A 26,270-nucleotide genomic window follows, 5' to 3' on the forward strand; every position below is an offset into this window, starting at 1 on the left:
TTAACAAACTAAGATTGATTCAACGTCTCCGCGCGGATGAAACAATACTGCAGGCTGCCGCAATTTCCGTCTAAGGAACGTTGAAACGAATCGCGCGCCCGGTTACCTTGTAAATCTTCGCGCACAATAGAACCGGCGTAGAACAGGTGACCGTAATTAATTAGCACAGGGGTGTATCCATTCACTGTGCCGAGGGATCTCGTGCGTCTAGCGCGGCGGGAATCAAGATTTCATTTTCAATTACATATTTCCGGGACAATGGATGATTAAATCCGGTTCCGCGCGCGGTTCCATTTCGCGTCATTCCGCCTCCGCCTCGTTTCAACTCGAAGGGAAAATTAGTCGGGCCGATTACCCGGCGAATTATTTAGTCCGGCCAACGATAGGCTCTCGATCGCGGCGCACCGTCCATCGCGCATTATACGGCCGCTCGTAAAAACCAAAACCCGCAGAGAGAAATTGCGTCGCCTTCGCGCGACGAAAAGGGGGTTCTTTCTCGTGGAGAAAGCCGGGGGGACAGTTACGACTCCTTGGAAATCCAGGACGGGGTCGGAATGCCGGCTCGCGTCGCGGGATTGAATCCGTTGGAAGTTACACCGCCTTACCCCCCTCTCCGAGTCTCGAAACTGGAGGAAACGTCGCCGATAATTAGCGGAGACAATTCACCGGCTAGCGTCCGTTCGCTCTAATCGCGAAACTTTCCTTTTTAACGTGGGACGCGGCTGGCGGTTTTTATGCAAAGATTCCGCGTCGATCGGGCAAGAAACGCGCGAACGTTCGTTTTCTTAATCATTTTAAGAGGACGCTGCAACGGCGATCATGAAAAAAGCTTTATACGTACCCGTTTCGTTGCGAAGCTTGAATTCAACCCATTGCCGTACTTTAACGAGGCAGATGCAGATTTTTTAGTAATAAATTGTTAGGTATTAATATTCACCCGCTCCTTTAAGTAACAATTACATATCACTCTCTCGTTAGCAATATTTAAATATTAGAGCAGACGTGAGCGAATAATAAATATAAAATTCCTTTCTCTTCGAAGAAATTAGTGCGATCGAAAATATAACCAAATAGTAATTATCTAAAAATAAGTGGTGCTCCGTGAAGAGCATGCAGTAGTGCAACCATAAACGGCGACAATATGATAATAAATCAACCTTGAGCAACAAACATCGTCCATTGATTTCGTACAAAAGAATGGAAGGAACTCTCGTGGGACGCTTTAACAATTTTCCACGCGATTATAAATATTAGCTAAACCAATCCGTAGTCCCGGCTGGTATTCGAAAAGCGGTTCGACAGACCGCCTCGTCGAGTTAATAAAATCGTAACCGGCCGTGTGCTCGAGGAAATTCAGGCCAGCCATTGAACAGCGAGGACCCCCGCCCCCGCACGCCGGAATCTCGTTCCTCCCGGTAGCCGCCGCCGCGAGGTTCTTGTGTAACAGAACTGAAAAGACTGTCAATAATTGCTCAAGAAATTGCTTAAAGTACGGGTTAAAATTCCGTATCGGGGTTATGCACACGTTACCGCATCCCGTCGGCCGGCATTCTTCATTCTCCGAAGGCTCTCGCCGCGTTCACCCCCCACCCTCCCGCCCCCTCCGCCCCTTTAGACACACGTAATCTATTAACCGGAGGGCTCGGTCGCGCGCAGTCCACCCCCTGCATTATGCAATCAATCGAAAGACGGCGCATAAACCGAATTGGAAACGCGGCGGCGACGGTGCCTCGTGAAACGGGGGCGCGGGGGTCACAGGGGTCTTTTTAGACGCGGAAAGGTCCCGATGGCAATCTGTGAAATTTCTCTTCCGTGGAAAAATTCGTCGGCGATACCGCCCGCATTTCTTCCGTGGAACCGGTGACCGGCCGAGTCACGAAGAAAAAATTACGCGATTGCGATCCGCCGAAGTAAATTGTTTCCGCCGCCCCGACGGCGAGAGGCGACTGTCAGGCGCGCGCTTTGCAATTTCGTGTACGGTCCGAGATAAGCGGAGCGAAATAATCCGTTAGGACTCGTATTTTCCGCGAATGGAAGTCGCGGGGGCTGGTTTCCTCGAAGCTCATCGATGAAATGATTTTAGATCCGTAATTTTATCGACTGCATCGACTTTCTTTGTTACAGCAAAATTGGGATTTGTTTATCTTGATTTTAACGTTTCATTTAATACGATTGATTATTAATGATTTGAATATTATTTTATGAAGTCATTGGTAGTTATACTTAATTCGGAAATAGTGATCGACTATTTATATACAATATAATTTATAAAATATTGATATTATATATAATTTATTAAATATAATTTATTATGTGTTGAATATAGTGGTATCATTGGCATTATATTAATAACTAATTTAGCTGTGCGACAATGTACTCCGCAGCCTTTTTTATTCCTTAAATTCTGCGATCATTATACTTTTTTAGACGCTGTTAAGATATCGCGGACCTTTATTTAGGACGCCTCGATACGATCTCCCGCGATCCTATTTTTAACGGATCTGTAGGATAACGTTGTGTTGCATGTCATTAGGATGTTTAGCACGCCTAAACCCCCGGGTGCCGAAGTTTTTAAGAATTATAAAAGTATTTATAATTACAGCTGAGGCATTTCGACCTCGCGCGAGGGTTGAAGAATTTTCCTGGCACGGTAGATTCTGATAAAAGATTTCTGAAAATATAAAAGAAACTAAAAAAACAATTAAAATTCCATTCTCTGTATTTAGCACTCATTTATTTTTTTTTAAATTGTTGAAAGTGTAACAGTTATATAAATTCGATTTCGTATGCATAAAGCAATAAATGCAGCAACAAATCATATAAAATATATTAAATACTTTATCACTATATTAAATATATTAAATATAATAAATAAGAACCACCCAAAATATTTCTAAAGTTTAAGTTAAAATTGCCCCAACTGCAAAGGGTTAATGCACACTATTTACTATTTTTAATACTATCTACATTTCCTATTTTCAGTAGCGCACAATATTTTATTTAATTATTCCTCCATTTCTCTTTTCGTTATTTCGACACGGAAGAATCGCTCCGGAAGAAAATCGCGCGGAATTATTGATCACGATTTATCGGCAGCATAGTCGCCGGCCGGTTCGGCTCCGAGAATATTGCGCCCCCGCGCCCCTTAGGCTTCATTAAATGTTCACGATAGAACGAGCGCGCGCGCGAGAGATTGTTCTTCGCTCGGGACGCAATCGCGGCTCGTGTAGTTTGCATGCGGCGATGTAACGACATCCGAAACCGTTCCCGTTCAGAGATCCGTCCGATGCGGATTGAAAATCGTTTCCGGGGGAGAGCGGAGGCGAGGGGGGAGGGGTTGCGCCATGACTTTGTAAACGGGAATTCGATTCCCGTGTCGCCGCCTCTGTAATGTCCATTAAATCGTTGTTCAAGGCATTCGCCGGCCTCCTTGACCCTTGGACCGCGTGGGCCGGTCTGATTATGTATCGGTTTTCAATGATAATAATTATCTGATGTAATTTAGATATATAGTTTGGTGATAATGTACATTTAGATATATTTTGGTAATGATTTATATTTAAATATATTTTTGTAGTAATGTATATTTAAATATATATTTGGGTACATATTTAGATGTATATTTAAGCAGTCATATATATTTAAGTACTAATATACATTTAAATATATATTTAAATACATACTTAAGTAATAATGTATATTTAAATATATATTTTAAATATATATAATAAGTCTGAAAAATAATTAATAACAAACCGATCCACATTTCGCCATTTTGGAGAACATTTTGTGTCCCATTTTGGACCCGTATCTCTTGTTTATTAAATCTCACTCTTATTAAATAAATACTGTAAAGTTTGCCACGTTCTCTAGAAATATCAATGTAATAAATATTTAATAACAACGCTCTTCAATTATGATCGAATCGATGGCGATCTTAACACCGTCCAGAAAAGCGTGACAAATATTTTACGTAAAGCAATGCCGGAGTGAAACAATTGTTATAAATATGACCGGGAACCTCTTTTGCAGAGAGCTCGACGATATAAAATAAACATTAGAAAGTTAGAGCTCTGTGTGTGTGTGTGTGTGTGTAGCCGACGATCAGACTTGCATTCCTTCGCTTGTCATCTCTGCACGGTAGGTAGGACAAGGTCAGCCCAGTCGGACGGAATCAATAGCCAAAGCTACTGCATCTATCGGGCACGCAAATTTTATATCGCGCTCAACGATTTGTTGTTAACACTTCATCGATCCGGATCGTAAACATTTTCGTTTCCATTTCGATTTTATTTGTCTCATTAATCGCGCAAGATATTTAATGTTTAAAAATTTATATAATAGTATCGAAGCTTGCAGCGCAATCTAACAAAATTAAGTAAAATTAATAAAATAATAATATTTTTCTATATATTATTGTATATATTACACATAATATATTATATATATTCCAAATGTTGTTATAAATATTATTCCACCGTGTTATATATATATACCTGAATATATATATATTCTCTGAGAAGGTGGAACAATATTTTCACGCCCAATCATCGGCGAAGGGCGCTCGCCTAATTTCCTCCCCGAATCCGATCGAGGACGCCTCCCCGGGAGACGATGAAAAGGTCTAATTAGCTTAGCGTTAAAGCGTTGATTAGCGGGGCCGGTTAATGAAGTTCTTATGTAGCGCAGAGTGAATGGGGGGTTCCGCGCGACACACAATCGGCCGCCCGGTTGGTGTGCGCCCCCCCACCGGGGCTAGGTCACTATCCTTATTGATTGCGTTGCACGTGTTTAATACCCACGAGTTATCCCGCCGATGAGTAGAGAGTAAACTGTGCGGCCGGCGCGCGCGGAATCGATTCCGGCCCGAAGGCCGCCGCCCGGCGTAAGCGCGGGGCGAAAACTTCATTTCACCCCTTTTGTTCTGGTGTTTCTCCCGAAGTGAAACGCGAGCGTATACGTAAGCAGGTACTGTACGCGAAGTAAGTCGTCGACCGGTGTTACAGCATAATAGAAATACTAACCTCCTTCCCGAGAATCCATAAAAAGCGAACTAACTAACACACACACACACACACAGATATAGCTTTCTATTATGCATGCTCGGTTTTTTTAGTCATTTGTTGCAATAAAGCGGGGAAACCAGTTACGCGAAACTAAAGCGGCCGGCTATGGCTGTTGAGCTTTTAATTGTAAACTAAACACGTAATCGAATCAATTATGTTCTCCTAGTTTCTCCAACGGGCCGATTCAATCAATTACGTTCCGCTAATTTCCACGGCATTGTAATCGAGGCGATTACGTTCCGACTATTAGGAGGGTCACGTGGCTTTAATAGAGTTATCGAATTAGTCGAAATGACTGGTTACGGAGCTCCTTTTTAATATTTATGATGGCTGTGAAAGCGTTTCTGTTAGGAATTTTTATTCAAATCTCTTTGTTTAAGTATATGTTACGATAGAAAATTGTGACAAGTTGAAATAAACTATATATTATTATAAATGTAATATAATTGTTATAAAACAGAGAACAATGCTTTTCGTGCACGAAAAAGGAAAACGTCGCGTCATTTATAGTTTAATATTACACTAAAATATTACATTTAATATTAGTGAATTAATATTGTTTATTACTATTTTGTTCGGCTAATTTCATTGCAACCAGCGAGTTTCTAGTATCGACAGGTCCTTATTGGATCAGAAAGTTCTTGTATCAAAGCAGGATCGAACGGCATAATGCCGCGGCGGGCTTCGATAATACAGTATTAAATAAAACCCCAAGGAAATTCGAAACTCCGTCCCATAGGACACATCCATGATTTCCACGATACCGAGAGTTCGGTCGGTACGTGAATTTTTCATGGTGTTCCCGTCAGTTGCGCGTCCCCAGCGGTTTCAGCTTCTTCACCGTCGTTCCCTTGATCCTGATCTATTTCGAAGACGTAAAAGAAACCAATGCGCACGCCGCCGACGTTTCCCGATCACGCTTCGTTACATTTCTAATACAAAATTTACAATGTCCACTGAAAAATCGTGGCCGTAGAAACGCTGAGGGTGTTGTGACCAAAATGTACCTTACGATTTTATTAATAATTTTACTTGAAATTTTATTAGAAATTTTGCAATTTTACTAACAATTTTATTAGAAATTCTACAATTTCACTAACATAATTATCTAATATATTTCAACGAAGTTTTACAGTTTTATTAGGACAAAAAGAAGTTAACATTATTCTGCAAAACTACATTATTATTTATTTTAAAAAATTCACCTTGGATCCTCTGGATATAATTAAGAAAAACGACGGGTCTTTTCGCGTCAGCGAACTGCTGGACAGCTAAAAGATCCCAACGTTTATCAAGGCTGATTGATTCGGAATGGAGGCAACCCTTCCAAGAAGGCTGCCCCGATCCGCGGCGATAGGTGAGACGACACCCTTGACAGGTAATTAAAGAAGGTTGGAAAGCGTCGGCATAAAGGGAGACAGACGCGTCATGAATACGGAAGCCCAATTTCTCGTAATAAATTATCGGCCGCGAGGCAACTACGCTATACATATATATGATCATAGTCCAGCGATGGGTCGTATATCATTGCAACAGCTGTATCATTAAAACTTTAATTCCTCGGGGCTGATTTTCACGGGGGTCGTCGCGCGGACATAAAAAGTTTCAAAAGAGAAGTTCTCACGCTGCTTGGACGATGATGGATTATTTTTGCACGGAAAGCCGCTACGAGGTATGTGTGTGTGCGGGAGCACTTTACGTAGGAAGAGATACTTGTTGACGTAACGTCGTTTCAACGGGGTTGCTTCGACCTGTTGTTACCTGTCAAAACAGTCGCCTAAGAATCGTCGGACGATGGCGGCGGCAGGTCGACGCGCGAGTTGCGCACGCGAGCTGCGTGAAAAATTAATTGGCCGACTAGGGTTAGCCGCGAGAAGGCGATCAAACGCTGCTGTTGCTCTAGATCTTATTACTCCTTAGATCTTAATCCTAAATCTTATCAACACGTGTTTATTTAACGCGCTAAGAAATTGTTTATAACAGGTCAAGAATTAAAGAATTAATTTCTATTACATGAAATTTATATGAATTATTTAGCATTATATTTAGTCATGAATTTATTTTACTATTATATACGATTCTAGACTAGGCTATATTATACTATACTATGTTGGACTAGACTGGATTAGACTAAACTATATTATATTATACTATACTATACTAGACTAGACTAGAGTAGACTATATTATACTAGACTATACTAGACTAGACTATATTATACTATACTATACTATATTATAGTATACTATACTAAACTATATTATACTATACAATATATTACATATAACAAGTAGCATAGTAAATCGTGAATCTATTACGTTCGACAATAAATATCGTTTGTCGGCGAGGATTCTTTGTAAGATAAATCGACGGGACCGTGTATCCTCCCTAATGATCGAATCACAGGGGCACGGGCATAACATTAGCAAACACCGTAGCCGATCACAGGGATAATGGGGGAATCATGTGCAAACCGAGTCGATCGGTCTATAATCTCGACGTGACCGCTAAATTTCGCGCGTTAAAGTGATAGAACCGACAAAGCGGCGCGGCGGCGGCGGCGGCGGACTAACTGGTTTATCGTGTGTCGTCGTTGTCGGGACGCCCCGGTTTGATGAACTGCTCTCGGCCGACGTAGCCTCTATACAGCCTGATAGATCGGTTGTTTATTAACGTCCGGCTTGTTGCGTGGCTCGGTTATACCAATCTGCCGGACACGGCAACTCCGCTCTTAATTGTCTTGTACACGGCACGCGAAATCATCTCGTTACGCGACAGACGTAAATGATCAGCCCTTCGCGCTATGGAAGCCATTTTTACTGCGAATATAAAATTATTTTTAGCTTTTAATTGTTTTTAGTTTTTGGCTTTTAGTATTTTTATTTTGTATAATAAAATTCGTTCTGTGGATATTTGAGTTAAATTTAATAGCTGGATCTAAGATAACAAGATAATTATTGGAACTATTTAAAATTTATTATAGTGTAGCAAAATGACTGAATCAATTATTTAACAGTGATAGACATAATAACGATTTAGAAAAATTTAAATATATATAAATATAGCAGTGTTGCTATCCTCCCTTTAATTATAAAATTTACTGTACTCTCGTTCATAATATAATATTATTATTTACTATAAAATTTGCAAATTTACAATACCAACAATTATTGAAAAACCAACCTGAATCACCGCGATAATTAGCACAATACTGTTAACGCCGCTTAAAAGACGAAATTACCGCGCTCTTTTCAATTAAGTGGTCGCCTTGGGTAGTCCGGGTCGATCAGAAGCAACGACCATCGCGAACCCATTCACCTGTGACAGCTATTACACGTCTCCCGCTTTCGGCGCGACGTCCGAACAGTGCCACCTTCGAGAATAACCCGCCCGGGTCGATTCCTGTACGCGGTTCAGAAAAAAACCCCTGACAAGATTACGGCACAGTTCGTACGTGAGCGAAAGTGTTCCCAGGGATCGAACCGCGTCGCGGTCATCGATCAGTCGTCTGCGGCAGGTGATTCATCGTGGAGGTCGCCTTCCGGAAATAACGTCAGCCGTATCGGCCTGCACGGTTCATATACGCATATCCCGCTTCTCACCCCCTGCTAATTTATTTAAGACGACGCGGTCTGCGCTCGGACGAGCCGTGCCATACGTGCACACGGTGTCCAAGCTATGCAATTCTAACTAACCCGTCCACCGTCTACCGCGCCCGGCATTACGAAACTTTTCAACAATGTTTGCGTCCGAGCGCTACACAGCGGCGGAGACGAAAGGTCCGCGCGTCGATTACGCGCGATACCTAATGCCGTTTCACAGGTCTCTCCCTGTTCCGTCGTCCGGCTGGAATCTATTTTTCATAAACGGAGGCCGAGCGTGACGTACGCGCGCATCATTTCGAGACTAGGCGATAGTCGTATCTCCGTGTGAAAATAGCAATTGCTTTGAATCATTGTAGTTGCGTCACAAGTCATTTTTAGCGATTTCGGGGGTGGAAGGATGTAAGTTGATATTGTTGAGATATTGGTGAACTTTGAATGAAATTGTAATTTTGTTTTAAATTTAATAAAATATTGTAAGATCGAGTGTCCATTGTCGTAGCTTTAAAGGGCTTTTAAAATGATTAATAATTTCTTGGATAGAATTTAGGGTTAATTTTATTTAATTTTATTTTTGATAAGATATTGTGTACAATATACAGTACACACTATACTATATATAGTTTACTGTATACAATATACTATGTTCAACATACAACATACTATATAGAAAATACTACATACTATATACAATATCCTATATATAATTACAATATACTATATACAAAATACAACATACTATATACAATACTATCTTACATCTTTCATTTTAAAATTGATAAATCGATTGATATGTCAATTGATAAACCATAACATTAAATAAAAATCGCACCCAAATAAATGCACTTTCATCATTTTCTACCGAGTTAAATTTCGCGTTAATATTTTCCACGAATTTGCGCGCAGACAAATGTGTGACAAATTCGTTGCCGTTCGTCGACGTCACCGTGAAACGTGCCTCAAGAGTGCCTCTTCGGAACTAATCGGCCGTAGTGTATCAATCACGCGAAGGTGGAGGAGGGGAGGGGCGGAGAACAGCGTGCAATCGCGAGGGCATTTCGCGAACGACAGAAATACATATCTATTTGCCAGGGATGCCTTGGAAGCGTAGAACGGCGAGATAGGTGTTTCCGCGTACACTCAGCCGGCGATGCCCAAATGAAATTCTGCGGTTTGTCTGCTAGATTAATCACGCTATCCGCCTTACGGTTGGCGTTCCCGCGTCAGCCGAAATGAAACGGGATAACAGGGTCTGTGCCAGCCAACCCCCTCCTCCCCCACTCGTATTTTCGTCATTTAATTATGTTACTGCTCGGCGGTCTGGCGAATCTGTTGAGCCCACCGCGCGCGCGCGCGCGCCCGTTTTGTTCTTGACGATATTAACACGTACGCGTCCGTCGGGCTTGCTCGCCTTGTTTTCCAGGGGCTCCGGCCGGGAAACGTGAATTTTCGTTTCCAGAGGCGAGAGGTGCCCCGTTAACCCTTTTCACTCGAACGACGACGCGGAACGATGTTGTTCCAGGTTAAATCGTTTCGCGGTAACAACCCTTATTCGTTCATTGTTCCTATGAATATTCTATTATATTATTATATTATGTAATATTTTTGTATATATTATATTTTATAATATAATAATAATTATTTTAATAATTATTTTGTTATAATATATCAACCTTTATTCGTTCATTATTTCTATAAATATTATATTATACTATATTATATTATTATATTTGTTGTATTTGTCGTTTTGAGTATGATGAAAATGTGGTCGGAGAGGAGCAGAAAATGTTTTAAATGTCGAGCTATACATCACAATAACGTATATATAACATAAAATAATGTAAAATATTTATACAATATTTATATCATATATAAATAATTAAGTAATAAAATTCAAGCAATCAATATGACGTTCCTGACGCGAAATAAAAAGTCTCCTGCTGGCAGACGTGTTAAATAATTAATTTCGTAGACGAATAACTAAACCAATAAATAATTTAAGCTATATATAAATCATTGATAAAGCAATAAATATAAAAGAAAACCGCAGACCATTCATTTCAGACATTTTTACCAAATTGGCACGAGGGTTAATGTTTTCATTTAACGAGCGGCTATAAATAGAAAGCGAGCCGCTACTAAATATTTAATTGTTTCAAGATAAAGATAAATCTTCGAGGTCGGAAGGAACGTCCGACCGTATCGCCGTTGATTTATTTAACAATCGTCCGTTTTAATCGTCTCGTCGCGTGTCGCTAAAAATACGCAGATATTCTCGATTGAATTCTTAACAGAGATGGAGCGGAGTGGGGGGGGATGATAATAATTTTTTCAGCGACACGCGACGGTCAAGCATCTTTACGAGACAAGTGATACGCGGCATCGAGAGATTGCGTTTACGCGACCACGATCTGCAATTACGCGTGCCCGCGTTTGTTTATGATTAATCGACGCTAATGGATTGCTCGGCGAAAAGAAACGCATCCCTTTTTTTCTTTTTTTTCGCTCGGACACGCGACGTCGAATTATTTTTTCGAAACACGCGATACAGTGATCGCCGTGTTCATGGCAGCAATTAGGAAAGCGTCCGCAAATTAGGAGGAGAAAAAAAAGACAAAGCGAACACGTGTCATCGTCTTGTAACAATGATTTACTCGGGCAGTGTGTTAATGGACGCGCGAATAATTGAGAGATCGCTTGGCTCGCGTGATTATGTATTCCGTGCGGCGTGTGTGTGTGTGTGTGTGTCGCGTTTCGAAATCTGACGATTTTGCTCGCGGGTTTGAGGTGTTGCAAATTTAACGGCGCTCCCGTGCCAAGTTTTCGAACAGTGGACGTCGCTCTGCTTGTCTCTGCGCGTCGTCCTATTATATTCGCGTCGAGCTGTTAATAGGTTTCCAATGGTTGCTCCTCGTTTTCGTGAATTATACATCGTTTTCTTGAATTATACATCGTTTTCGTGAATTATACATCGTTCGATTATCTGTTCGCGCTATTGCTCTAATTTGCTCTACGTTCCCGTTTGATACGCTGCGTAGCATTTTAAGGCACAATAAAATCAGTGATTTACAGGGTGTCTTGTTTAAGTTGCTATTGTAAGTAGGCTTCCAGATAAATGATTTTAAAACATGTTAAAATGATATATGTGCTTTGTTGGATGGTGAGGGACGTTTTTAAGACGTCTTTGAGACGTATCGAATGGAAATGTTTTAGAAACGTCCTGTGTCTTTATTAAGACGTTTCAGAGACGTCTTTAAGACGTTTAACAGACGACAGTTACACGCCTTTATGACGCCCTTTGCATGTCTTTAAGGTGTTCTTTAAACGTCTTTAAGACGTTCTTTAAATGGCTTTAAGACGACATTTTCAATCCTAAACAATTTCTTTTCCGTTCGTAAAACATTCGAGACGTCTTAAAGACGTTTAAAGGACGTTTTAAAGACAATTAAAGGGCTTCTTACAGACATCTAAAACACAATTAAAGTCGTCTTAAAGACGTCTAAAAGTCATCTAAAAGACGCCTCGATTTGCAACACAGAAAATTCCAAACAATCTCTATTCCGTTCGTAAAACATCCGAGACGTCTTAACGACGTCTTAAAAACGTCCTCGCCGTCTAAAAGAAGCACTCGCGCGTCATTTCGCGTTGTATATTTAACGCGGTTAAGCTGCGTTAGCCGACTCGAAAATTTCGATTCTCTTGAAACTGTTCTCGGAAGAGCCTCAACAGAAGCATCAGAACCATTTCTTTGGTGCTTATCGGGTTCTCATGGCGAGAGCGCCCCTTAAATATTCAAGCGCGGCTTCCCCTCTCGTACACTTTTTCTTTTACCCCGACGCGCGCTCGTCTCTCGAACGCCATGTAATACGTGTATAAAAATTGACGACGCCGTACCGAACGGCATTATTATTTATCGCGACAAGAATTGCGCGCTCGAAACAGAAAATTTCCCGTCGGACGAAACATCGCCGTCGCCGACAACTTTTAATATCTTGTTTAAATTCAAGACACGCGAGACAACGCAGCTACGCTCTGCTCCGCTCTGCTCCGCTCGCAGAAAGCGAGACGAATTATTCGCTTCCACGGCGCTTTTCCAATGCAATTATTAACGTCCCATGGTATTGTTCCCGTAAACGAGTCTTCGTCGGAAACAATTAATACCACTCCGCGTTCCAGGATCCCCTTAATTGGACGCACTCTCTCCGATCTCTCTGCCTCCGTCGCGCCCCCGTTAATATTTCAGTCCAATTAGACAATGACAGGAAAAATTATGCTTCGCGCAGCGCAGCACGGCGCACGGTGTTGTAACAATATTTTTCAAACGTGTAGCGTTGCTGGAATATCTCGCGAAATTATTAAAAAAAAGCGATTCGTTTGTCTGTTGATAAAAATCGTGAGATTTAAGTTCACGTTTGGTTTCGTTTTCACGAAACGAAAATTTGTACGACCTGACGACCGGTCTATAAAGTATTAACAGAATATTATTAAAAATATTAATATTAATATTTAATATTAAATAATCTCCGTCACGAGTCCGACTGGTTAAAGTACGACAAGGGGTTAAACGGCGTCCACGCGCACGTCGACGCCATGCAGAAACAACTGTTCGCCCGGCGATCGCGTCGTTAATCACCGAATTAATTGTCGGCTAATCGCCGATCGGAGATTTCAATGCCGGCGATATCCACGCACCATACTCGCCCCGCATATCTGGCGCACGTATCGAAGTACGATCGTGTAATTCAATAATTCATCCCAGGGTGGTGGTGGGTGGGTGGTGGAGGGTAGAAGAGGGTCAGCGATAATCGAGGCCGGGGCGCGCGTTCTTCCCGGCGATCGAGCCCGCGGGACCGCGGGTGGCTTGCCTCTCCCCTTCCCCCAACGGGGGGAGCGGGAATTTACAACCGTCGAAATACGTTTTCAATAGCGCGAACAACGGCGGCCGCGCGACGACATTTCCCCGGGATCTTCGTCGTTCCGGCTCGCGTTACGGCGCCGTTAATTCCCACCGAAACGGCGCGCGTAGCCGCCGCCGCGCGTCGTAAGTCCTCCTTTCCAGGCCCCGGGTTTTATTTATGTAAGGTCTCCGCCGAAGTGCCGCGATGTTCCCCCCCGGGGTTTTCTTCTCATCGCGCCAGTGTTTTTCCGCGGCGCTATGGTGATTTCGTGGGGAGACGATGCTGCCATAAAGACGCTGCCGCGTATTTCATATCGACCGGACCCGTTCTGTCTGTCATTTTTTTCGACGCGATCGGCGACAAGGACGATCGTCCGCTGTGCTCGGACCCCCCCGCGGATTTATCGGCCGACTTAATCGAGTGCTCTCTGTGTTAAACGCGACGCGAGTTTCAGCCGAAGCGAGTTTTAAAGAGATCTAGCTTGGCGCCGAGCCTCGACCGGGAATTATCGAGGAATCGTTGTAACCCGTTTCTTTGCGATGGAACGGAGACTCCATTTATTTTGTAAACGTTGATTTAATTCAGTTACTTGAGATTTGGTGATTGTGCTTATATGTAGCATTAATATTTCTATATTTTTATATCACTTTCTATATCTATTTCTACTGTATAATAATATTTCTTTATTTTTACATCTAGTTCAATTACTTCTAATATAATGTTACTATATTTCTACATCTTTTTCTATTACTTTTAATACAATATTTCTTTATTTCTTCATCTTTCCTTCATCAAATATCTAAAAACGGATGTAAGAATATATCCTAGAAAATATTAAAATGAATATCTAAAAAAATATCGAAGCGAATATCGAAGCGAATATCGAAGCGAATATCTAAAAAAATATCTAAGAAAATATGGAAGCGAATATCTAAAAAAATATCGAAGAAAATAATCTACGAAAATATCGAAGCGAAAATCTAAAAAAATATCTACGAAAATATCGAAGCGAAAATCTAAAAAGAATACCTAATAAAACATCGCGGCGGATATTTTCCTAACGGCGGAACAGGCAGAGTCGATCGACGCCGTTCGAGCAACCTGAAGAAAATTCGCCGGCCGCCAGGATAAACTTCCCGAACGGCAGTCAAAGATCCCGATAGTTGTTATTAGCCGCGAGTTTCTGGACAAGCTCCAATTTAAGACCGGTCGTCGATCGGAACTTCTTGTTCCCAGTTCGCGGCTTGATATCGGACGCGAGCCGTTCCCGAAGAACGTAATTATCTCGAGTTTTCCCCCCCTCTTCTCCGCTCCCCCCTTTTCCGCTCCCTCCCTTTTCCATTCGCTTTCGTTTCGTTGGGGGGGGAGGCTCGTATTATCGCGGAAAATCCCGGGGAAATAATATGGCCGCGGAATCATATTGCACGGAAGAATTTAACAAGACCGATTTCCGTATCAACAGGAACGCGTTTCACCCCCCTTCCGGCCCCCCCTTCTCGCCGTCCCCTTGCTGCGAGAAGGGGAGGGAAAAAATGTGGCTCATTACGCGGGAAGAAACCGAGCGGTCCGACGGAATTATTTAATATTTTCTTCTTATTTTTCATTCGCCCCCGGGGGAATTTCCATTCGACCCGAGAGCTCCGGATTCGTCTTGCTTAGGTGTTTCCCCGTGATCGAGCTCGGTTATTATTCACCTAACGCGTGCATAGCGAAATTGGGTTCGTAATAATGGAACGGGGTAACGGCTACGCGTCGCGGTTTCGCAATTTATTAATTAGCAGAGGAAAGGATACTATAACCGACGCTTCTTGCTCGATGCCGAATTAACGCGGAAATTGAAAATAGTTTTTCGTTTATGCCTTATCAATTAGACATTCGTAGGGGAAACGGTTTCGTTGGCCCGAATTAACGGCCGCGTGAATGGCGTCCACTCGGCTCAACGTCTTCATAGAAAATCGTCAAACACGTCAAAGACCCCGGCAGCACGATTATACTATACCCAAATGTCCCGTTTCCATAAACGAGATCCTTCGAATGCGGCCACCCTCGTTTCAGAAATCATTTAAACGAAACAACAACGCGCCGAAGCGACGCGCGAAAGCCCGCTCTTGAAAACTTGAACACGGTCTTTCGCCTAATTCAAAGCGCCGACGAATGAGAGAATCTTTGAGCAAAGTTCGCCGGATGTTTAATTGAAGTTGCTTTATAAAGTTAATGAAGATATTCGTCGAGGCTTTCGAGAACGGAGAATTGCGTCTCGTTTATATTGAAATGTAATAGAGGGTATTGCAAAAGTGACTTAAAATTGGGGTGTGGTGGGTTCGTGTGATCATTTGCTATAATTTTTTCCTTTACAAAAATTGTCTCCGACGCGTCGTTGATGAGTTATTAAGGAAAAAGGCGGACCAATGAGACGCGAGATTAACAGGCGCGAGGCGACCGAGTCCCGTCTCGGCCTCCGCTGATTGGCTCCGCCGCCTCGCGCCAGCTAGTACTGGCAACAGATCCCGCGTTTCATTGGTCGAGGTTTTTTTGTTAATAACTCGGTAACGACGCCTCGGAGATTGTTCTTGTAAAGGAAAAAGTTGCTTGAAATAACCTCGGCAATCTCCTGCTTACTATATTATTAATTATATTAAATTTTATATGTTACCATATATATTAGCGTTTATACTACCATATATATTATTGCCATATATATTTCTACCATATTTATTAATACTAGATATATTACTACCATATATATTAATAGCAGATATTTATTACCATATATATTACAATATATATAAAAATCAAAGATCGGTAAATTTAAATTGCAGAAAGCGCCGAAGTAACTGTAAAATAAATATTAATTTTATTTCTCCTCCAAGAAATTATTCGACTCGAAAATTATTTAATGATCGCAACTGCGAAGATAACATTGCTGCAAGGGGTCAATTAAGATCGGTGCACGTCCACGGTATATTCGAAGCGTATTATCTCTCCGTCGGACGCGCGGAAATTAAGCGAACGAGTTTCACCACGGCGAAGTTCCTAGTCCAGGTGTACGTGTTACGCGGCGATTAATCCCACCATAGAGCAAGATTGAACGGTCGACACCGTAAAACAGTCGTTTACAAAGCGTATAAACACCGTGCTAGGGGCACCAGATGGTTCATTAACGATGACAATGTTTATTACAAGGGGTATAAGTTTCAATTTAGGGCGACGCGAATGCAAGTTCGCGGAAGCGTAATAACAGGGGGAGCTTGAGAATGCTTGAATTGTGCTCCGGCGCGGTGTTCGGCAACAGGTGGACAAAATTTAGATACCTTACGCGGAACAGGCCGAGGATACGAATCCCGGCGATAAGTAATTCCCCCGTGGAGTTCGACTATAAATAGCTGTCGTGCGCGATCTGGACGCCGCTTGTTTCGACAGAAATTTCGGCGAACGGTGTATCGCCGTGTATTTCTCGGAAAAATTGTTCCACGGCCGTAGCGACGGGTACGCGCGGATAGGTTGGGCCAGCAACAGGTGCAGTTGACGTCTCGTTTCGCGTTCCAATAATTACTGTTCTATTTGCAATATTCTGGCGGCGAGTTAGCGGGGCTATCAATGATATCAATTAATAGAATTCTATATTGTTATTGTTAAGCGAATATTGCTTATTGATCTCTTGTTTATTTCGATGCGTAATTAGATCTGCGCAGTCAGATGTTAACTATAGTTTGTCAATTTATAAACTGTCTTCGAAAATGAAAAATTGATGCGAACATCTTGCGCTCTTTAAATATTATTTATAATTGTTTATAGGCTCGGAAAGGCGGATTAAAATATTTCGTTGCATTTGGGAGGATTTGTAGAATTATTCTGTGTAAAAGTTATTAATTTTGCGGTTACGGTTGACGCGGAAAAAATTCTCAAAGTTCGAAGTTCTTGGGAAGCTAGGAAATGGGAAAGTTTCGCGTTGAATGCGGCGAAATGTGGAAGTGGATTTTAGATTTTTTAGACTCCGTAACCAGCGCATCAATTCGACACAGGTGAAACGATTCGAAGCAGATCGAATTCGCAAGAATATGGCAGATCTGTCTAAGAAGCAGAATACTCGCGGTGCGGACGCATCGCCGCGTCCCGGTCGAATAAACGAGTTAAAAAGCGTCGGTCGCTCAAAGGAGTCTCGCGGACGCCTGAACTCGTTAAGGGCCGGCGGGGGACCGAAGCGTCGCGGACAAAATTGTTCGGTCTGAAAATCGGATTTGCGGACGGGGGCTGGGGAGAGGGAGAGGGGGGAGGGACACCGGGGAGATCAAAGCGCCGGAGATCCTGCTTTTGTCCGCGTGTGCCGGCCGCAAAATTTCCCCGGCCGGACTTTTATCGAATCTCGCGCGGTGGACGGTCGCCGGCCTTCCGTCGCGGAAGCTCGTCCTTATCCGCCGCGCGGAAAAAGGAAACCCCAGACCTCTTCTTCGCCGCGGCGCGGCGCCCTGATTCCGAAGATCTGTCGCCGCGCACACGCCCACCGCGTGCCACGGACACGCCCACTTGCCCCCGAGTGTGCATTGACACAGGCGCGCGTCACCGACCGTGCGCCGCGAACTACATACGTGTAATGGCGATATGATGTTTTAAGTGATATAGGGCAACGATTTGTCCTACGCGACGCTGATATACAGGGTGTCCCGAGAAATAAAATGGTATTCTTTGCAAGCCCGGGGGAACATTAATTGATAAAATAAATATTCCTTTCATTTATTAGTATTATAATGTATTGTTACTTTTATTTGTTACTACTATAAAATGTATTGCAATTTTTAATTACTGTCATTATTATATATTATTATTTCCATCTATCATTATTTGAACATATTGTTACTTTTATATATGATTATTATAATGTATTAATTCTGTTATTTATTGCTATTGCCTAATCTATCCTTGTTTCTATTTACTATTATAATCTATTATTATGTTCTATCGTTATTATAATATATTATTGTAATTTATAATAAATACGCGAAGGTTCCAAAATACCTAATAAAAATACATCCAAAACGTGGAAATAAACCTTCGAAAAATCGAACGAATCTGTAGAACGATTAACACCGTTAAGAACACGACTTAAAGGGTTGTATCGTCCACGAGATTCCCGTTGGACGTTCGAGAACGGTATGCAAGACCCACCGCCGATGATACATTTCGAGCGGGACTCGATAAAACGCCGCGAAACATGCTAATATTAATGCAACACGAAAGCGGTTTCGTTTCTCTTTTTGGCGCAATCGATTCGTCCGCGTTCCTTTTTCCACTCGGCGTCGAAGAATGACGAAGGTTATACCGGTCCCCCCTCCCCTCCCCCTCCCCGATAAGGGAACGGGATTTACATAACGCCCGACCTTCACGTTTCCAAGACACAAGTTCGTTTCTGCGTGAAGGAATCCCCCAGATGTAATCGTCGCGTGCGCCGGTAATTTCCCTCCGCCTCGTTCCACGAATGCCATTGTGTTTCTTATTCGTGCACACACACACGCGCGCGCGCCCCTGAAAAAAAAAGGATTTCGAGCCTGCAATTCGCAACCCCGCTTCGTCGTCGGTGTAACCCATTTTTCACTTCTACTCGACAAAATTACCGGAGCGTTTAGGTTAATTCTTCCCGCGAGGGGGGAGCACGCGCATGATCGATCGCGCACGTTAATGTAATTACCAGATCGTGGTTATCGCGCGATAAAAATTATTGGATCGAGTGGGAAATCAGAGAAACGTTTTAACAATTGAAAAATATATATATTTGTATTATTTAAATATATCTTGTTATCTTTCGCTCTGGACGTAACCTCTACTAAGCAGACTGGAGGGGGAACTACGCGAACTTAAAGACGCCTTCTTGTCGCGCGAGGACTATAACTTCACCTTCCTGTTTATCTTTCGCTCTTGACATAACCTCTACGTTAAAAAAGCAACGTGGTCGACGTCTTCGACATCGCTTGTACAGTGCACAAGCCCGACATACCATTCTAAACGGGGACGAAGCGGAATAATAATTATTCCGGCCTCGGAACGGCCGATGGAACGCGGTCGCACACCGTGGCAACACCGTCCGAAAAAAAAGGGTGTTGCGCCCGAGCCGTTCGACCGGATCATCCAATCAATCATATTCTATCAGCAGCCGGCATCGACACAACCACGGCCTATCGGTTTAGCGGCACGGTTAAAAATCGTTAGCGATTACGTGCGGCTCCGCTGGTTTGCATAACGCGATGCTCCGTTCCGCGGAATAAATTTACAAACCGATACGATATTATGCAAACCCGTAGGAAAATAACAATCGTTTATCGGTCGCGACGAACGATCGACTACAAAATATTGGGTCGGCGGAAGCTACTCTCGCTCGTTCAACGATTAACCCTTTCGGCACTAGCGCCAATTCGGTACAGACTTTAAAGATTGATTAAAAATTAACAATTTTCGTTTAGTCGTCGTTAATACGTTGTTGTTTAGGCGACGACGTGCGCGACGCATAAATCCTGTTATTAGCATAATAAAATCTCGTCGCGGATAATGCACGTTACGAGCTTCGTTAATTCGATATCGAAACGAATATATTTGTATTGGAAGTTGAATAAATGAATAGGTGAAATTCATTCTGCCGTTTCGCGAACAACGTTCCTACGATGCTGAATAAATGAATACCTGACTAGTTTCGCTTGTTTACCGCGACGCGAAAACGATCACGAGAATGCATTCTTCGCCGAGCGCAACAATGCCGCACGCCGCTAATCTCGTCATTTATTTTACGAACGAGATAGCGATAGAGTGTGTTGTATTGTGTGAGTAGTATATTCGTTTGTATTTGATATACTGTAGACTAATGATATACTGTAGACTACTAGTCCATAGCAGATACTGTAGACTACTATACTAGTACATAGCATATACTATAGACAATTATACTAGTGAATAGCATATACTGTAGACTATTATAGTAATCCATAGGATATACTGTAGACAATTATACTAGCGAATAGCATATACTATACACTATTATATTACTCCATAGCATATACTATAGATTATTATACTAATCCATAGCTTGTAAAATAGACTATTATACTAGGCCATAGCATATACTATGTATAGTACTAGTCCATATTATGCATAGTATTCTAATCTATAGTATATGCAACGTACAGTGCACTAGTCCATAGTATATGCTATGTAGAGTATACTAGTCCACAATATATGAGATGAAATAGTTAAAAAATCAAAACTTTAAATTTTCTTCTTGTCATTCTAAGTGATAAAAAATTAAAAAAAAAGCAGTCAAACGATAATCTATACTAAAACAAATTAAAGCCATTTAGTCCAATTACAAAAAAGGTTAGAATTTGAAAAGTCGTCGAAAAATAAACCGAAGTCATTATAAAACTCTATTAACAATTAAACAAAAACTGAAAAACATCATCTTCAGGTAGCACAATAAAATTAACAAACAAATCCTTAGCCCAATGAAAATAATCTCAATCAGAAATTATCGAACTTATATATTTTCTGTTAATTTGTCATGATTCCGCGTAAATCATGCATAACACATCGCGATAATTCCGTTCCCGTAGAGAACTTCATAAGGATTTTCAGCGTGTTTCGCGAAAGCGACGAAAAATTCCCGTTCGCCGCGCTGAAAATGTTTTGCGGGCCGTGGCTCGTCATTTCCGCTCGAAGAGCTAATTGATTTTTCAGCTGTTTCTCGGGGGCTCGCGGAATTAATCGCGCGAATTACCGCGTATCCTAATTGCGAGCACTAAAACGGATCGGCTCTCTCTCGCCGCGCTCGAAAAAATCGTGAATTCCCATCGGAATTCTCTCTGTCGCTGCGTTCCCCCTCCCCTCTCTATATTTCTCTCTCCCTCTCTCTCTCTCTTTATTTCTCTCTGTGTCTCGCTGCGTTTCTCTGTCACGCTGCCACCTCTGCATCTCTCGCTTTCTGCAAATATCTCGCCGACCGCGGCCAATAATCCGAAAGACCGTTCAACTACATATTGCTCATCTTTCTTTTCAGAATCGAGTTATGTAAATTCTGCAACATACATATCGGCGATTAGAACGTCACTGTTAAACTCGGTGCGAGCGTAGAGAGAACCCGGGGGCACCGGCGTGAGTACCACGTCGCTTTTTCTCGAGAGCTCTTGTTCTGTCCAGATGGGTATGTGCGTGTGATGAGCTTCTTGCGTGCGCCGGCTGAACAGGCTAACGAAATCGAAAACGAGATCGAGATCGAAACGGAATAAGAAAATAGAAAGAAAAGAAAAACGAACGGAAAAATAGACGACGCGAGAAAAAATAGTGTCGCGCGCCGAATTTTCGCGGGACGGTGTCAAGCGGCGCGGATTTCACGTTCCTGCGCGCCGATCGTTCGCTTTTTTTCGTTTCATCCGTGGCCTTTTTTTTATTCGACATTTTTCTCTCCTCTCTCTCTCTCTCTCTCTATCTTTCTATATCTTTCTCTCTATCTCTCTTTGTTTTTTTTTCCGGCGAACCGGTTACTGTTTTGTAATCTGTTTTGATCCGCGAAAACGAACGGAACGGTCCCGATAGCACGCGGCAACACATGTTCGTTCTGAAATTGTTAGCAGCATTTTATCGCGATATAAATCGATTCAGATGCTCGCCGCGAATTCGAAACGCTTTCGTTTGTACGCGACGCGATTGTTCGCCGTTTATTTCGAATTAACAAGCAGACTGCAGTTCCTGTACTCGTTTTTTTCCCGTCCGCGTGGATCTATTCGCGGACCAGGAATCTTTCGACGCCGATTCGCGGAACTATTGTTTCGATCGAATCGATTAATTTTTAAATTACCGATTAAAAATCTGGTTTTGCAATTATTGATCGAAATTTATTTTTGCAATTACTGATTAAATATTTGGTTTTGCAATTATTGATTAAAAATCTGGTTTTGCAATTACCAATTAAAAATTTGATTTTGCAATTATTGATTAATAATTTGGTTTTGCAATTACTAATTAAAAATTTGCTTTTGCAACGCGCGCGATTATTTTTCATGGAAACCATACCCTCGGAAGAACTGCAGTCTGCTTTTAATTTTATATTCTCCTTTGACTTTCGCTGGCGAATGTTTAAAAATTTGTACTACATAACTTTTAAGCAAAAGTTTTTTTCAACTTGATGTGTCCATAGAACTTTTTATACTTAATATTGTATGGTAGACCGCATCCTTGGAGATTGTTTGTGTGATTTTGATACGTTCAGCGTCGAGCTATTGTTAAATTGAAATTGATTCTATATCGTCTCTTCAATTTTTATTAGAATTTTATTAGAATTGTATTAGAATTTTATTAGATTTTTATTAGAATTTTACTAGATTTTTATTAGATTTTTATTAGAATTTTATTAGAATTTTACTAGATTTTTATTAAATTTTATTAGAATTTTACTAAATTTTTATTCCAATTATTGGTCGAATAAAATCGCGATTAAACGTCGCCGATCATTCGAACGTAAAAGGCGTTCATTTAGCGTAAATAATAATGGACAATCCGCGAGCGCTGAACGTATTAAACGGCATTTGTATAATATATATAAATTACTGGACCGACGGAATCGATAACGAAAGCCGAAAGCCGTATTTCCTACCGCATTTACCTGCAACGACTGCCTTCGTTCTGCTTCGCTGATACTCGCAGGCAACCCTTTGCTCTCTGTGCTAATTAACGAGTAATTCATCAAATGTAATTTATTTGAAACCTCCGATTGATTCTGGCGCTTGTCGCTCTGCCGTTGAAGCTCTCTGATCATTTTTGCGATGCTACGAGGTTTTTGTATAAATGTTTGTATAAATGATGTTGTATTATGATATTGTTATTGTAACTAATATTATATTGCATTACAATATTATCAGTATAACTAATATTATATAATATTATATTATAATATTATTATAACTAATGTTATATTGTACTACAATATTTTTAGTGCAACTAATATTATTATTGTATTACAACATCATTAGTACAACTAATATTACATAATATTATAATATATTTTATAATATCGTTATTACAATAATATTATTATTACATTATTATTATATATTAGATAGAAATCGTACGTTTCATCAAGCATCGAGCTTCCACTGTGTACCGCTTGCCTGATTCTACGTATTGATCTCAGAATGCTACCCTTAAATCGCCTTCTCGAGGGTAGAATTCGAATATACGAAAGTTTTTCGATGGAACAGAATTTTTAATAAATATTAATCGCTCCATGCAAACAGATATTTTACAATAAAAAATATTGTCTCTAGTTCATATACGAAACCGAAAAAACAGCGTACCATTAACCCTTTGCATGACCGCTGCTAATTAACCTAATTGTTATCGCTGAACTTTTATACCAAATCCTGTAATAAATAAACAAAGTAAACATTTCTATTGCTGTATCATATATAGTTTATATAATATAATTTTATATTAATATTATACAAAATTCGATTGATACTGACGAATATATATTGATATATATATTATAGTTATTGAGGGATGATTTTAGAAAATGCTTCGACAAGCAAAGGGTTAATTATTATCGTCGAAATTGCGCATAAATATTCATTGTAGAATTATTAATTTTTGTCTCAATTTTTCTACAACGAAACTTCTGGGTTTGGAAAATAAATTTTCCGTCGCTTCGCTTCTCGAAAACGATGCATAATCATAGTAATTATAGTAACTTGACAGGATACTTTATGCGCCGGTAGCATAACTCGTTTTTGGTCTACTTCGACGCGCGAACGCGGTGGCAGAAGCCACGCTTCGAGGGTTAACCCTGCCGCGTGAATACGTAATATTAATGCTGAACAGCTGTCGCCTCTTCTCCCGAGAATGTGTAATAATTTATTCCGGACCAGAACCAACCCCAGGCATGCCGGTAAAGTAAATGACCCTTTTCACCGACCATTTAAAAATTTCATCGCGTCGCGACCGCCGCTGATAACGAAACAAGATTGATACCCCTATATAAAAATTAAACTTGACGCAACCTCATTTTTCACTTCCCGCGATTATAAATAAATATTGCAAAATCTGGATAGAACAGTTCTGTGAAATTATTAAAACAGAAAATCGTGATTTAATATTTCTGTCGAGCAATAAGTGCTGAAAATAAGGTTCTCGTCGCGTTCGATTTCTCTATAAACTTTACTAGATATATTGTTTATTATAGTCTCGAGGTTCATTTACTTTGCTCGATCATCTCAAAAATAATTTAACAAAAAGGTCGACTACTAATTTTCACGAATTTAGTTTTCAACCCTTGGTGGTTTAAGGTAATTAAAAGGTTCAAACTGTGCTTAAGGAAGGGTTACTTTGCATCCTTGCAACAAATTAACATTCCAAGTATTGTTCTTTCTATGCATAATAAAATATTATTAAATAATAGCTACTGAAATAAAAATAAAACAGTGAAAGATCGATAAGAGAGAAATTGCAAATTGCACATTTTTTGGACGTTTTTCGATCCTTTTACAAGCATTCTGGGGTTGACGCAATTTACCATTTTATAAATACATAATAAGCTTCGAATGACTTCGTCGCAAATCATCGAGAAAGTCTGCCCAAAACCGGGGCACAAAGCGTCCCGGATATAACGGTGGCGCCGAGCTGTCCAGAAATCGTTGCTTACCGTCGAAATAGGTAGAAAAGTCGGGCGACACGTGAATTGCCGTGGATCCGTCCGCCCCAAAGCACGACGTGTCCATATTATTCTCATCCCCCGCGTGGATATGAATATCCCGGCGGGGAGAAGGAACGCTTTAAATTCCGCCGATGGAACGTTTCCAACGACGGATAGAGCGCGAAACGTTTCCTCGACGGCCGACAGCTGTCACGTTCGCGACACTGTGTCACACACGTGATCGGGGGTGGTAGAAGGAGGGGGAGGAGCAAAAAAAAGTTCGTGCAGTTTATCGAGTCGAAATCATGGTCTCGCAAAAAGATGAAACGCCGGACGGCGGAGCCTGTTCCGTTTTTTTTTTTTTACCGGAACGATGTTGCATCGACACGCGACGACAATTAATTACACGGTTGCTGCACGTGGATCCGACGATCGAACGTCGCGAGCCTTGGGATTCGAGGGCTCTGTCGCGAATCGGGTGCTTTGGTTTTGTTATTGAAAAAGGTGTCGTGGTTTTGTTGTAGAGAAAAATTTCGTGGTTTTATTATAGAGTTAATCTTGCCCAATTTTAGCGATTGCAACTAATTAACTACTAACTAAATCAGAATTTTATTATATTTAATTTTATTAAATCATAATTTTTAAATAAAAAAGGCCAAAATCACGCTAATTTCTGAAACAGTTTAATTCGACTTCAACACATTTCTCCCAACATTCTAATTTAACAGAACCAGAATAAATAATTCTTAACGCGCAGATATTAATTACCTATACATAGATATTAATTAACGTTGAGAATCTGCCTTTATGCCATGACCATCCGGTAGATCCGCGAGCACGTCAAAGGGTGGATTCTCGCGGAACGTTTCCGACTAAGAAAACGCAAGCGTGGACAAAGCGTCGCGCGATCCGCTGCGAAGTGCGGGATTAGCCGTTCCCGGCTCTTTTCAATTCCGCGAGGCGATTAAAACGAGGCTAGACTCCCCGAATAGTTTTGGAAGCCGTCTCTACGGAAGCACAGAGGGAACTCCGTTAAAACTCG

The 26,270-nt window shown here is 41.3% G+C and overlaps 1 protein-coding gene across 3 annotated transcripts in view; it reads left to right on the top strand.

The window, feature by feature from the left end:
- Positions 1-26,270, top strand: part of Teh1 (tipE homolog 1 phospholipid transfer protein) — an 80,430-nt gene that overhangs the window by 34,659 nt on the left and 19,501 nt on the right. The window contains exon 3 of one of the 3 annotated variants that reach the window (XR_013494959.1): positions 21,602-21,696. The exons of the other annotated variants lie outside the window; for them this stretch is intronic. The gene's annotated coding sequence lies outside the window, so the exon portion shown is untranslated. The remainder of the gene's footprint in view (positions 1-21,601; positions 21,697-26,270) is intronic. 3 annotated transcript variants of the gene reach the window in all.

Source organism: Augochlora pura, chromosome 10, assembly GCF_028453695.1.
Source record: "Augochlora pura isolate Apur16 chromosome 10, APUR_v2.2.1, whole genome shotgun sequence".
Taxonomy (NCBI): domain Eukaryota; kingdom Metazoa; phylum Arthropoda; class Insecta; order Hymenoptera; family Halictidae; genus Augochlora; species Augochlora pura.